This window comes from Lampetra planeri, chromosome 21 (assembly GCF_965212315.1).
Source record: "Lampetra planeri chromosome 21, kcLamPlan1.2.h2, whole genome shotgun sequence".
Classification (NCBI taxonomy): Eukaryota; Metazoa; Chordata; class Hyperoartia; order Petromyzontiformes; family Petromyzontidae; genus Lampetra; species Lampetra planeri.
Window position 1 is genome coordinate 614,903 of NC_136127.1, and position 15,223 is coordinate 630,125.

A 15,223-nucleotide genomic window follows, 5' to 3' on the forward strand; every position below is an offset into this window, starting at 1 on the left:
CACCTCCTTACGGTGAAGGGCCGGAGGTTCAGTTGGGGACCGGCGGAGGAGGTGGCATTTCAGAGCCTACGCGATCGGTTGGCATCGGCACCGACGCTGGACTATCCGGATTTTACTCGGCCATTTATCCTGGATACCGACGCGAGTGACACGGGGATTGGGGCCGTCCTGTCCCAATCTAGGGACGGCGTCGAACGCGTAGTAGCTTATGGAAGCCGCGTGCTGTCTCCGGCGGAGACCCGCTACTGCGTTACTCGTCGGGAACTCTTGGCCATAGTACATTTTCTTCGCCAATACCGGCCGTATCTATACGGCGGTACGTTTATTGTGCGCACGGATCATGCTGCTCTGCAATATGCCCTGAGGGTTGATCAACCATCTGGCCAATTGCCACGATGGTTGGAAACCCTGCAGGAGTTTTCATTTGAAATTCAGTACCAGAAGGGATCGCATCACGCCAACGCGGACGCACTTTCTAGATTGCCGCAGGGGTCCCCGTGCGCTTCTACTTTGGGCACAAATAGGTGCACGCGAGTTCCGCTGCCACCTCGGACGGTTATGTCCGCTGTGGAGGTGCCTGAGGCTCCCACGTGTCCAGAGCCGGCTGATGGGGTTTTGAATTTGCCACGTTTGGTATGGGTTCGCGAACAATTGCTTGATGACTCGCTGGGGGCCTTGCGGGGTCGGGCTGCGAAGGTAAGGGGTGGCCCGCTGTCCGATGGGACGTCGGGAGCTGCTCTCCGGGATGGCTTGCTGATGTGGAGGGAAGGCTTGCACGATCGCTGGTGGCTTGTTGTGCCGGTGTCGCTGCGATATGAATTGATTCGGATTCTGCATTCCGAGAAGTTGTTACATCTCGGAGTGCAGAAAACCTTGTTGACGTTACAGCGGGATTATTTTTGGCACGGCATGACGACTGATGTCGTCGGGTACATTCGGGCGTGCGCCTTTAAGATCAGCACACTAAATCAAAACACAGATCATACTTTGCATACTTTGCAGTGATCATCCGGAGCGAAACATTGTATTTTAGGCCACTAAATTGCAGTGGCAGCTAGGGGTGTACAACTCCTCTAGAGCAGTTTTGAGTGAAGATCTCATAGGTAGTGATTCAAGTTGCAGTTTATTGGCAATAGCATTCCAGACCCTGGGGGCATCAATAGCAAAGGCCCTTCCTCCAGTATTTGTACGGCAATAGGGAATGTGAAGCTGGTAAATGAGCGAAGACCTTAGGTCAAATTTGTTCTTTGAAACAGAGAGGAGATCCAGCAGGTAATCTTCGGATTTTTTTTGTAAGTACATCATGAATAAATAAGATCTGATGCACAAGCCGTCGAACATTGAGAGATGTTAAGTTTGACCCAATGTAGAGATCACAGTGGTGAGTCCTATATGGGCAGTTCAATGCAAATCTTAAGGCAGAGTGATACATTAAGTCAAGCTTCTTCAGTACAGTCCTTGGGGCAGAATTATACACGATGTCACGAGCCCGTTGTTATTCAAGAGGGGACTATGCTAACGCATGCATCGGCGGCGCAGAACTTAGATGTGGAGGTGTGCTTGGCAGTGAGCGAGGGAGATGTGCTGCCGCAGTGTGACGAGGAACCGGGCTGGTTACGGGATTTGTACGAGCGAAATGATTATTTGACACCCGAGCAGCGATTGCGTCTCCGTAAGCTGCTTTTGGAATTTAAGGACGTCTTTAGCTCGGGGAAATATGATGTTGGTCGTACGTCCTTGTTGCGGCATCACATTGATACTAGAGATGCACCTCCGATTCACTTAAATTCCCATTGTATAAGTCCGCTGGAGAAGGATTGTATTCGGAAAACGGTAGACGATATGTTGGAACAGGATATTGCCTCTCCTTCTTCCAGCCTGTGGGGGGCTCCCATCGTACTGGTTAAGAAACGTGATGGGTCCCTGCGATTTTGCGTCGATTATCGCAAGCTCAATAAGATTTCGGTAGCAGATGCGTACCCGCTTCCACGCATTGATGACTCATTGGACGCCCTGTCCGGCGTGAAATTTTTCTCGACCCTCGACCTCTTGTCGGGCTTTTGGCAATTGCCCCTAGACGAAGAATCTAAGCCGAAAACGGCCTTCCGAACACCGCAGCGATTGTTCCATTTCAACGTGTTTCCAATGGGGCTACACTATGCGCTGGCCACCTTCCAACGACTAATGGAACTCGTATTGTCTGTATTGCAGTGGGAGTCGTGTTTGATATACCTTGACGACGTCATTTTGTTCAGTAAAAATTTTGGAGGGCATTTGCAGCGGTTGCGTGCTGTGTTTGGCCGGGTGCGGGATGCCAATTTGAAATTTAAGCCCCAAAAGTGCCACTTGTTGAGGACGTCTGTCAAATATTTGGGTCATGTTGTCAGCGCGGCGGGAGTCGCCACTGACCCGGACAAAACGAGCTGTGTACGCACGTGGCCAGTGCCGAAAACGGTGTCAGAGGTGCGTAGCTTCGTGGGATTTGTGTCGTACTACCGCTGATTTGTCAAAGATTTTGCCACGATTGCGAGGCCGCTGCATACACTGACCGCCAAGGGTAAAAAGTTCCTCTGGGGTAACAAGGAACAGCGTTCAATTGAGATGTTTCGGGACGCTTTAGCAGACACGCCGCCGCTCGGATATCCGGATTTTACCGAGATGTTTATCCTCGACACAGACGCCAGTGATACTGGCATAGGCGCCGCCTTGTCACAGAAAATTGACGGGGTTGAAAGGGTTGTTGCGTATGGTAGCCGCGTGCTGTCCCCGGCAGAGCAAAAATATTGTGTAACGTGCAGGGAGTTGTTGGCAATTGTACACTTCGTGCAGCTGTACCGGCCGTATTTGTATGGCAGGGATTTTTTGGTCCGCACTGACCACGCGGCGCTGCAATACTCCTTGCGGATTGACCAGCCCTCGGGTCAGATGGCCCGTTGGCTCGAGGTCCTGCAGAGATACTCGTTTACGGTCCAACACAGAAAGGGGACGCGTCATGTCAACGCCGACGCTTTATCACGATTGCCTCAGCCGTCAGGCTCGTGCAGATGTACTGAGGGTTCGCTGCGCTGCGGTCCGCCGTTGCAGGGCATTCCGGCCATGGCCGCTGCAGCCGATTCTGTCCCAGCTGGTGGGGTCCCCGCCGAGGAATCCGGCTTACTGGGGTTGTCGCTGGCTTGTTGGACGCGCCTACAGGTGAACGATTCTTAATTGACCAGAATGAGGCTTCGGGCCTCCCGCTCTAAAGGGTCGGAGGATCGCCGCTTCCTTCGGCTCATCAACGCTCTCCTCATGTGGTGGGACGTCGTATTGCAAAAATTTTGTATTGTGGTTCCGTTATGCTTGAGGAGCAAACTCATTCGTGATATGTACGAGAAGCTGATGCATTTTGGGGAGAAGAAGACTGCGCTGACCTTGTGTAATGATTTTTACTGGCCGGGTATGCAAAACGATGTTCACCTGTTCGTTAAGGCCTGTCACGAGTGCACGCAGCGAAAGGTGCCGGCGCAACCATATCGAGTGCCGTTGCAATCGATACGGGTCTCACGCGTAAACAAAATTGTCGCCCTGGATATATTGGGCTCATTCCCCGTCACCCCGTGGGGTCACAAATATTTTCTGGTGGGTGTCGAGTACCTCACTTGGTGGCCCATGGCATGGCCATTGGTAGACCAATCGGCAGGGTCGATCGCCAAGGCCTTCCTGCAGGGTTACGTTCTCGATAAAGGCGCCCCAGAACACTTGCTCACCGATCAGGGCAAAACATTTTCCTCCCGCCTACTGAAATAAGTGTGTGACTCACTGGGTACGAAAAAAATTCGGACGTCCCCATACCACCCGCAAACCGACGAGCGCCTGCATAGGACGCTGACGTCTATGTTGTGCCAGCAGGTTAATTCAGCACAAACTGATTGGGACCTGTACGTTCCGGCGACCCTGGCCGCTTACAGGTTGGCCCCACACGCCTCGACGGGGTATTCGCCATTCTACTTAATGTATGGTCGGGAACCGGAGGCCCCAGCCCTGGTCAGGTTGGGCGTCCAAGCGAAGGGGAGGTCATCGGCAGTGCCTGCCCCCATGCAGGTGGCATTGGACCGTCTGAAGGAGGCTAGAGAGGCCTCACTGGGTAACACAGAGCAGAGGCAGGTTGCCAATGAATGCCTGCACGGTACTCAGCCTCCGCGGGAGCCATGGCAAGTGGGGGATAGGGCTTGGTTGCACTGCCCTATTGTGCTGGTGGGCACGTCCACAAAATTCCATCGACCCTGGCAGGGTCCCGTTGAAATTGTGGAGACTCGTCGGGACCAGAATGTACGAATTCGATGCGGCCGGCGGTTATGGCATGTTCACCCGTCGCGTCTTAAGAAATTTGTGTGATGCGTCATCTCCCATCCCGGAACGGACTGTATTAGATGTGTCCGATGAACCTGTGGTGCGGCGGCATGGGAACGCACCTCAGCAGTCTACCCTCGTGTGTCTGCAGGACCGTCGCTATTGACTCGGGAGAGGCTTTCTGGCAGGCTCTCTGGCCATGTGCCGGCTGGCCGGCCGCAACCTCGTGAGCCGCCCTGGGATGCAAGGGAGCGGAATGCGGTCGCGCCAGCGGATGATCGCTATTACGAGGGCTGGCATGCATCGAGGGCAAAACGCTGCCCCGTGCCAATGAGGGGGTGCTTCCTACCCTTGTCCCCTGTCCACCCAGGCCGGGGTGATGGACTGGCAGCGGGAACCCGCTCTCAAGGAAGGACTTTTCGTTAAATTCCGTTGCGCCGTGGTTGCAACGTTGTTGGGGGGGGGATCTTTTAATTGTATGTGGGGTTTTGTCGTGTGCTTGCCGCGTGATACTTTGGTTGTGCTTAGCCGGCTAATTCTTTATCATGGGGGGGGGGGGAGGTAATGTAGTGGTTTAACACGCGCCAAAGGGGGAAATTGCACATACGTGCGTGTGGAGTACAGTGAGGGCATATCGGGACATGCTGCTGTTACCAGGGGCCAACGGGTGAGTCGGAGACGGCCCGTTGGGCAATTAGGGATGCAGGGCTGTGATTGGCTAGTTGTTGTAGTTGGGTGTGAAGTGGCGCCTCCAAGTCTGGAAATGAAGACGGATGGCAGCGGGGGCTGGGGGCGAGGGGCGTCGGGGGAGAAGCCAACTAATTAATTGGGAATTAATAGGGGCGGGGATAAATACAGGGGAGTTTTGGAGTTGAGGGGAGTTGGAGTGGAGTCGTGCCTGGGAGTGGATACAAACGGTCAGAGCTGAAGACAAGGAGTAAAATAAGAAGTATAGAGTAGCAGTAGAGTAAAGGAAGAAGCATAGAGTAGCAGTGGAGTAAAGGAAGAAGTATAGTGTAGCGGCTAGAGTGAGACGGAGAAGCCGCGAGAGAGCGGCTGGAGTGAGACGGAGAAGCCGCGAGAGAGTGGCTGGAGTGAGACGGAGAGCTCACGAGAGAGCAGCTGGACTGTGTCGGAGGAGCGGAGAGGAGAGTCGGGAGAGACGGCAGAGAGGAGCGAGCGAGGCCGGTGGAGCGCGGCGAGCGAGCAGAGAACACGCCGGAGAATGATGCTGAGATGTGCTGCGTTCGTAGAAATAAAGTGACGACAGAAAAGCAAGAAGTTGTCTGCGTAAAGTACAGCACTACATAGGTATAAATTATGTTCAAGTTAAGAAAATGTAATTTGTTCGTGAACAAAAATAAAATTTGTAGTAAAGAATTGACAGATCGATGCGCATGCTCAGTGATAACTTTCCTGCTCCCGCTCAGAAGATTCCACCCACTAAGTGGATAGCAGAGCCACGCCAATCAAAACATAACTTCACCCACTGTTGTAAAGGAATGCAACTACAGTACTGTAGCGGCGATCGCGTGGATTTGGGATTAACCGGAGTACATATTGGGTTGGTTTAAGCACGTGACTTGTAATAAACATTTCCAAAACTAACAATGTATAACTGTCTTTAGATTATGAATTTGGGCTTTAGGCAAAATCCATGAGTTATTAATTTATGTCAAAATCTTAGGTTCACAGTTAATCCGCAAATGGGATCAACCGCAACGCAGATCATCAAGAGTTTACCGTATATATAGTTACTCGTGTAATTGGCCATCATATGATGGGTTCATAAAACTTACATTTAATGAAAAAGACAACTTTTTAGATTTATTAAATGTATTGAATAAAAAAGTGGCTCTATATATGTCATATTTGGTGTAAATTGATGATCATCTCCCAAAAGTTGAGATAAATTTTGTTGATTCAGCACTTTGATGCTTGTTGGATTTTTGCATCTTGACAAAGCAACATGACGTTAACTGGGAAAAAAACAAGTTTATTGAGATGAAGTACAACATACTCAAAAGGTTGCCCTTGTGATCTATTGACCGTGATAGCAAATACAGGAATGATTGGAAACTGTCTTCACTTCAAAATAACTGATAAATTCACATCAGACGGTGCCAGATCAATTCTGAGAATAAAGACAATATCTCCACGATTGGATTCTGAAATGATTTCAGCCACAACAAAATTACAGTGCATTTCACAAATCAGCATTACAATGGTTCCTTATTTCAAAACCAATATAAGAGGTGGCATTCCAGATTGTGTTAGTGTGTGCATAAATTCTACTGGATAATAATTTGTGACGTCACTCGGATCCACATAACCTACCCAGCGTTACACATAGTGTACAGTGTCAGGCGTTAGGCAGAGATCACCAAAACTATATTTACGGGTTAAGACATCCGTAGCTATTTCAGTAGAAGTGAATCTTGAGAAAGGAGGGGGGCCCACACAGTGCCGGATTATCCTAGTAGCGAAAGTAGCATATGCTACGGTCCCTGCACTTTCAAGGGTCCCGCGCTAAATGCTTTCAAGCTATCAATTCCGGTTCAGTGATTCTGCACTTGCTCTATTACTATAGTACTATACTGCCTTCAACTTTATGAACGACTGGGTGTTTAAGGTTAGCAATCTGTCGTATTATCTGGCTGTATAGCAACTGAAAAAATACAATTACTTTACTATGCAGGTTAAAAATTTGTGTTTTATTATTTGTGTTTGTTAGGGCCCCTTCATAAAGTATGCTACAGGCACCGCACTAGCTTAATCCGGCACTGGGCCCACGGTCGTATTTTGCATACCTCCCCTGTTGAAATAGGTGACTGCGCCCATGCTGCCCCTGTCTCTGCCCACGTACACTGCCCTAGTGCCTCCTTTCTTTGTCTCCATCCCCGAAGGCCCCTTCCAGTTTTGTGCTTTCTCTCTCTGCAATTGCTATCCTGTGACGGGATTATTATTTAATGCGGTCATGCTCTAACGGTGTTAACTTTACAATGTCCCGGGTTGACATTTTCCTCCCTTGGCCCCAACTCTGACCCTGAACTCTCCCCTCTTCTCCATCACCTGCTGCTGTCACTTCCCGTGCAATGTTTTGGGTAATTTGTTCATCTTTCCTGTACTTTTCACAACATCTGTGAAAAAAACCTTCATAGCTCATTGGATTCCTGCAGTCTAAACATATTCTAATTATGTTCTGTGGTAAGAAGACCTTCATAGCTCATCGGGTTCCTCCAGTATAAATATTTGAATAATGTTGCGCACCTTTGTGGCTTTGTTTTTAGCCTGCATTGGCCAGGTTTTCTCGTAATTTCGATTTGAACGAGTGAGCGACGTGGTTCAAATTTCACAATGTTTGTTCCATTTAGAGTCACGTGCCGGGTGGGTTTTACGCGTTATAAATATCTCCGTTAAATTGAGCAGCAGCGGGCCCATCAAACGACCTCTCTGCTCTAGTTCAGGTTTGGGTGGCAGCAGGGGAGGGTCCTTGACTCGATATCGCTGCGTGATCCCTAATTCGCAGGTAACTTCACGGCTTTGGGATATTCGGCCAATATCAGTTGCACACAGAAAAGGCGCCCGAGTCGAGAATCGAACCCGGGAAGTGTCACTGTCAGGCGTGTCACCACTGTGCTGCCTCTGAACAAAATATGCAAGCGGCTAATCCGCCAGCGCTCATTCACACAGACCCATATTCACCATCATCAGCCACACGGCCTTCTATTAGGGCATTGGTTCTTAACATTTACTGCAGCCTTGCACCCCTTTGGTTATCAAGCGTAAAATATGTTAATTAATACATAGCTTTGATGAAACAAAGCACAGTAGTCGTACTTACTTTCCCGTGCTTTCATTTGTGTTTGATGAATTATATTCTAATAAAAAAAATCTGCCCATGTCTCGTACCCCCAGAAAGGGCATCTTGCACCCCCAGGGGGTGCGAGCACCCCAGGTTAAGAAGCAGAGCCATTGTGAGTGAGGATGTTGCTATCTGATCATCAGCACGGCCACTTGGCTCAGGCGAGCCGGCGGTGACTCATCAGCAGCAGCGCCGGGCTCAAGGCGGCCGAGCCTGAGCGGGCGGACACGTGGCGACGTCATCCCCCTCTAGCCCCCACCTCGCACGTCCATCCGCCCCCCCCCCCAGCAATCTCCTCCATCCGCTGTGCGCCCCCCGCGAGCCTCCTCCCTCCCCCGTTCTGTCCCCCCCCACCTCTCCTCTCAGCCGCCACCCAATCCAGAGCCCCTCTCCTCCTGCTCCCTCCCTCCGCCCCTACCGCCCCCCATCCTCGACTCCTCTGCCGCCACCATCATCCCACCACTCACCCCCTCCACCCTCAGCACAGCCACACCCTCCCACCCTCCTCCGCCCCGCCGCGAGCTCTGCGGCTTTCGTTGGATGCGCGGCGTCTCCCCGCTCCTCCTCGTCCCCCTCCGCCCCGCGTCTCACTCCTCGCCTCGCCGGAGGAGCTCGTTGTGGTTGCGGCCCTGGATGAGCGTCTCCCGTCTCCTCCTCGTCGTCTGCTGCCCGACGCTTCCCACTCGCCATCTCTCCTCCTCGTCCACGGCCGCAGGACGAGGTGGTTGTGGTCGCGGTCTGGGTGAGTGTTTCCTTCCTCGCGAGATGCCGAGCGCGTCCCCTCGCCGCGGAGCTGGGGGGGTCGGGACCCCACCCCGAGCCGCGGACACGGAACGGGGACGAGGCGGGGGACAAGAGGGTGGCCCGGAGCTGGGCCCCGAGGTGGTGAGCGAGGCCCCGGGGTGGTGAGCGAGCGAGGAGGGATTTGTCAGTCCGTGTGCCCACTGTCTGTCTGTGTGTGTCTCCGTGTCCCCAGCGCGTGCTGGTGGTGGCACAGCTGTTGTGTAGTATGATGATGCTGCTGCCTACGCCCAGAATCGTAAAGCAGTGAAGATGGTTGATGATTCATCGCTCACCGATTCACAATAGTCACTCGCTCACAGGTCGTCAATCAGTCGCCTCCTTATTGCTCTTCTCTCGCAACGACCATGGTTACTTTTGCCGTGAACATCACTCGTTGATTCCTCCACCAATGTTGAGGACTCGGTCTCCCATTCTAACTGTTTCGTCTCGTCCGTACTGTTCAGCCACCACCACTGCAGATCACAAAAAACTCACTCGCCCATCCATCCATTCAATCACCCGCTCATCACACTGCAGGTCACAACACAAATCTTTCTGCTTCATCCCTCGCACTCCTGCACTTGGGAATTCCCTCCCATCGTATATTTTCCCAAACTAATAACCTTGCTCGATTCAATCAACGTATCAACTCTTATCTACGTTGATGACCGCTTGCTTGGACTGGCTGTGTGTGCGTGCACCGTAGAGGATAATGTTGGTGCAGTGGTTTGTGCAATTCTCCAGTTTCCCCCGGCCACAGCGAACATCAGTGATGAATATACGAACTAGTTATTTGAGTACCTGGTGCCGTGTGTAAATATCGTGTGCCGTATGGACCCTTCATAGATTGTCGCTGACAGCAGTTGCCCCAATCGCTTGTGTAGACTACGTGGGGGATCTTTGCCTTCATTTTGTACCGTGTACTTGGTCCAGTTTGGTCCGTGTATCCACATTGGTCGGTTGTAATGTTTCCTTATTTACGGCTGGGTCAGACTGATGACAGACATACGTGCTTGCTTATGCACACTATATGTGTGTGTGCCACCCTTGATGTTAGCTTTTCCAGCGAGTTGGTAACGTTGGCTGACTTGACATTGTAGAATGGACTCTGAACCTTGTAGCCTTCATCTGTCGTAAATGCATGGCAGTGCACTGCTTAAACCTGACTAGAACAGCGAGTAGTATAACTACTGACGCACTAAACGTGGCTGTGAACATTTGAGAAGGAAAGACATATCGGACATTTACCATCTTCAGCATTTTATGCAGTTTTGGGTGACCGAATGGTAGAGTGGTGATGATACTTCGTGGCTTACAGCAAGAAGGCGCTGGATTTGATTACGAACTCGAACGCATTTTTGCGTGGCGTTTGTATGTTCTCTCCCTGTTGTTGTGCATGGGTTTCCTCCGGCTTCTCCAGTTCCCTCTCTTAGCTAAAAACATGCAGTGTCACGAGTGTTGAACCAAACATCCAAATGCTGAACATGTATCTGCAAATTACTCGATTGGGATAATACGTCGCACCCCCCCCCGGCAGGGCATTCCTGGTTTAACAAGCGGCATTATATTATTAATCAAATGTAATTTTCGGTAAATACTTAGATTATTTTTTTGCAGCATGCCGGACATCCCTTGTAACAGGAAGGGACCCTGCCCCCAATTACTGTAGTCAGCCTCTCAGAGGTTTCACCACCATGTGCGTGAATCGGCCCATTCATTCACACAGTGGTGTGAATAGTAATACCACGCGATATGTTAATTACCTCCCCTGGTATAGAGGAGGTAGTGGGTTCAATCCCAACCCTGACTCCTGAGTTTGCATGGCTCTCCTGTGTGGTCGTGTGCGTTTAGAGTATGTGGCTGCTTTAAATTTCCACGATGATAAGCTACTTCGTTGAGCTGTCATTTGTGACCAGGTCGCTTCTGAAAACGAGCTAAATAGCTCAGTGGGCCTTACCTGGTAAAATAATTAAGTGTTTAGTTTAGTTGAATCAAGATGTATGCAACGTTAGGTGCCTGTGCATTATTGCTGCACTATACTACCATGCCCACCATGGGGAAACAATGACAGGATGCTTGGATTATACCTCAAGGATGACAATGACGTTTCACTGATTATAAGCATGGGGACAAAAACACGTTTTAATTTCTGACTGAATGTTCTAGGGTTGGGAGGCACACACACCACTGTAAACACAGCAGTTTGTGTGTACCTAGGATAGCTATTGAAATCAGTCGCTAAAATGAAAAGTACCTGAAATGTGCCTGTGGAATAAATTGTAAATGTGTTTGCGTACGAGGTGCTCTGACATACGGAAGTAAAAAGGTCATTTATAAAGATGTTAGAACGGCAACTGAAGTGGGCAAAGAAGCAGGTAGAGATGCATAATAAGGTTTTTTTCGGTTAGATTGTGGAAATATAAATGTGTTGTTAGCCTGCCACCACAGCCAATTCGTAAGGTTTCTCACGTAAACAAAACGTGCCAATTAGTTACTAGTTCAGTACACCAATGTGTTAGAGAGTATATCCACAATTTTCAATTTGAGTACGGCATTTATAATATTGGTCGTGAAAGCCTACGTGTCAATAAACTGAGGTAGAGATACATGCCGAGATAAAAATTTGAGAGACAAAGTGGAAAGCGTGGATTGGAGAACACCCAAAGGTTAATGACATCGGTGAATTAGTGAAGTAATGTAAGTGGGCTTGGGCAGAAAACGCCACAGCTTGAACGGATGATGGCCTAAATTTGATAATGAAAGTAACCTTTACAGTACCAATGTGCCTCATGAAGACGGTTGTTAACATGGGCTACTTGATTGCCATTGCCTCTGCGGATACACTTAACTGTAATACGTAGTATTTGGGCTGCTACAGGAACTGTTTCTAAAATTAGTGTTCATTGCATTCAGGTTATTTGAATGGTGGTGTCGTTTGTTTTGCTATGGAGACAGATGGTACAGTACTTTACAATCAAACTGGGAACACTTGTGTTGCCAGGTGCTTGTGGCAGTCTGTAATCCAGCATTGTATAAGGCAGCGAGGGTTGGTGGATCGCACAAATGTTGTGAACTCCCTTCCCGTGAGCGTACCATGGCTTGCCCGGAGGTGGCACAGCAACTGTGGACTAATCTCTTATCTGGCTCCATCTGTATGGGACATCACACGTGTGCTGTTCTCTGGCTGCTCCGGTTTCCTCCCACACGGATGAACACTCATCATTCATAGAATGAAAACATATTCATTTTATGCGCACCGCTGTGTGTCGCGGGATTGTGCGGCGGTGTGCGATGCAGTCTGCATGAATGACGCTGCTATGTAAAACACTTATTATTATTGTTTCTACTCTTCGCATTATAGTATGAAATATCGAAACTGGGATTTGGTCCAGCTGCTCCTAAACCCTGTACAGTTATGCTCCACGTTAGTGATCTGCCTTAGCGATATGCGTTCGTGATTGGTGTTCTGTGGCGAGATGTTATCTTCCTCGCCTGGTATGTAGGAGTTTGCGGGTTCGATCCCGACCCTGCTGACTATACATTTGGAGTCTGCATGTTTCTCTCCCCATGGTCGCATGGATTTTTCTCTGGGTGCTTTGGTTGTTCCCTGCACGTTTTAGAAATGTGCGTTTTCAGTATTTGGCTGTTTTAAATTTCCATACTGAGAAGCTGTTTTGTTGAGCTATGATTTGTGGCCAGGTCGCCTCTGAAAAAGAGCTACATAGATAGCTCAGTAAGCATTACCTGGTAAAAGAAAAAGTTTAGTTTTAGTATAATGATCCGCGTTCGTGATGTGGATACTACCTGGGATGAAGAGGGGGGTGGAGAAAGTGCATCGTGATGTGTTTGTAGGCAGCTAAGACATTCATGGGAGGGTAAATTATGCATTTTTACTGGTCAAAGTTGTTATTATCATGGAGAGTTTTACAGGTTATTTCCTGAAATACAGGATTGTGAACTTGGCTACTGTGCAGTAGATCTGAGATGGGGTAAATTGGGGTAGTAAGTTCACGATGTGACGTGACGCCAAGGAGGCGGATTTCTGCAGAGACTGAATCAAGGAGTCTGCATGTCTCCCCCACCCGTGGTCACGTGGATTTTTTTCCACCAGGCCCTCTGGTTTTTCCCTCCACATTTAGAAACATGCATTAAGATTATTTGAATTATTTTGCAGTGATACGTTTACACGTGATAAGCCACTTTTTTGAGCCATAATTTGTGGTCAAGTTGCTTCTGAAAAATAAGTTAAAACCTCAGTGGGCTTTGCCTGGTAAGATGAGGATGGTTTAGTTTCATTGGTATGTTTGTAGGCGATTTGTTTGCCTTTGTTGTACTTTGCACTCCTATCATCTTTTTTATTGCTTGTTGGAACGTTCTTACCCGCCCCTACAGGACATCCGTGAAAAAGTGCTTCATAGCTCATTGGATTCCTCCAGTATAAAAAAATATTCTGAAGGATGAACCAGCAAAATTCCAGTACTGGAGGGTGGTGTGTGGTTTTATTCGCATCTAAATATAACTGTCTTGTTATAGTCCACATTTCATTAATTTAAAACTGATGCAGTCAGCTGCCCTGAAATTGCATGTATGAACTAACAATGCACATGAGAAAAGGGACTGGGCAAGGAGATGCTCCCTCATGAGGCTTCTCTCATCAACATTAGAAGACATTTGCATTTCATTGAATTCGAAAAAGGCAAAAACACAATTAGAGAAAACGTGAACCCTGTTAGATTCGCTGTGACGACCATCATTATGGCAGCCAATGCAAATGAGCAGAAGGAAATAACTGAAGAACTTAAACACAGAGGGCTACAGAGTGGGGCTACAGATGCACACGGTGAAGGCAAAACAAAAGTGCAGCTCACGAAATGAAAGAAAATAATGGTTGTACTCTTTGGTTCTTTTGGTAAAGTCACGTAGAAAGAAAATAAATTAAATAATATAATACGACGTTTCTATTGCAACACAAGCAATCGTCATCAGGTAGAAAAGAAACCTAGTGAACTTAGAAATACAATGCAATCCTACACAGAGAGTCCGCTAACACAACAGTCAGCACCTTACCTGGTGGTTACGTTCTTCCAAAGATTGCTACATTTGAGAGACAGACACGGGGACACACAGACAGACACACAAGCAGAGAGAGACAACACAGAGACACAGAGAGAGAGACAACATAGACACACAGAGCCAACGCCTCGGTGCCGAGGCCTTAAATAGAGGGGGGGGGGCAGAGAGAGAGGTGGGTCTGCTGGAGCAGAGAAATTAGCATGTCGATGAAAGACCTGTGTGGAAATCCACCTCGCGGCGGCCGGGGGAGAGAAATACCCAGCAAGCCTGGTAAACTGATAGGTCCACACCACTCTGGATGAAGAGGGGCATGGAGAAAGTGCATCGTGATGTGTTTGTAGGTAGCTAAGACATTCATGGGAGGGTTGGTCCACTCTGGTGTGGACCAATCAGTTTCAAAGACAATGCATATACTATCAGAGTAAGTTTTTTGTTTGCATTCTGACCACAAGTATATGTGGTTAATGCAGACATGATTCCTTGTAAAAGGTTTCTGTTTGGTGTTTTAACATCTTAACACCTGTTTTGTTGCCAGAAAAAAGGGGAAAACCTATTTTCATATTTTGGTACCGGCAAAGGAGGTCCCATAATGTAGGCTGATATAAGAGGCTAACAAAAAGGCAGGGCTCCAAAGTGAGGCACTCTCCTGAGAGGATGACCACCACGGAGAAGAAGCGATGACATCATCTCATCAGGGACATCATGGATTTTGGTATTGCAAAGCCGTGAAGGATGACTGTGACATGGGGTGCCATCATCCAGCAGTGGACTGTTCTCTAGTCTTGCGAATATGCCTTTTCAGGAGCTAAATGCGAATGTCGAGGTCTGCTGGCCATGATAGGTCTTCAGGAGAGAGTTTTAGGTTTTCTATTCCACCTTTGTTGAGGGAGCCCAGACTACAGGATTCACTTTATGGTCCTTAGTTTGGGCTGCGTGGCCACAATCGCACGACTGTGGCTTGTCTTTGATTTTTTTCATCCCCAAAGGAGGTGTGCACAGCTGCCTGTTGATGTTCTGATGCGGTTGATGGTAACACCCACATCTTAGAGACATGTCAAGGCCAAGCGTAACAGTGTACTGTTCATGGCTGTTGATGATGGCTATGATGAAATGTCACTGCATCGCGAGTTCCTGTAAAAAAACATAGCTGGGCATGTGCTTCACGAGGTCTCG

At 48.9% G+C, this 15,223-nt stretch overlaps 1 protein-coding gene across 2 annotated transcripts in view; it reads left to right on the forward strand.

Annotated features, from left to right (window-relative positions):
• The first annotated feature begins 8,634 nt into the window (after positions 1–8,634).
• Positions 8,635–15,223, forward strand: part of LOC144724496 (uncharacterized) — a 101,907-nt gene continuing 95,318 nt past the window's right edge. For both annotated transcript variants that reach the window (XM_078603693.1, XM_078603694.1), the window contains exon 1: positions 8,635–8,936. The gene's annotated coding sequence lies outside the window, so the exon portion shown is untranslated. The remainder of the gene's footprint in view (positions 8,937–15,223) is intronic.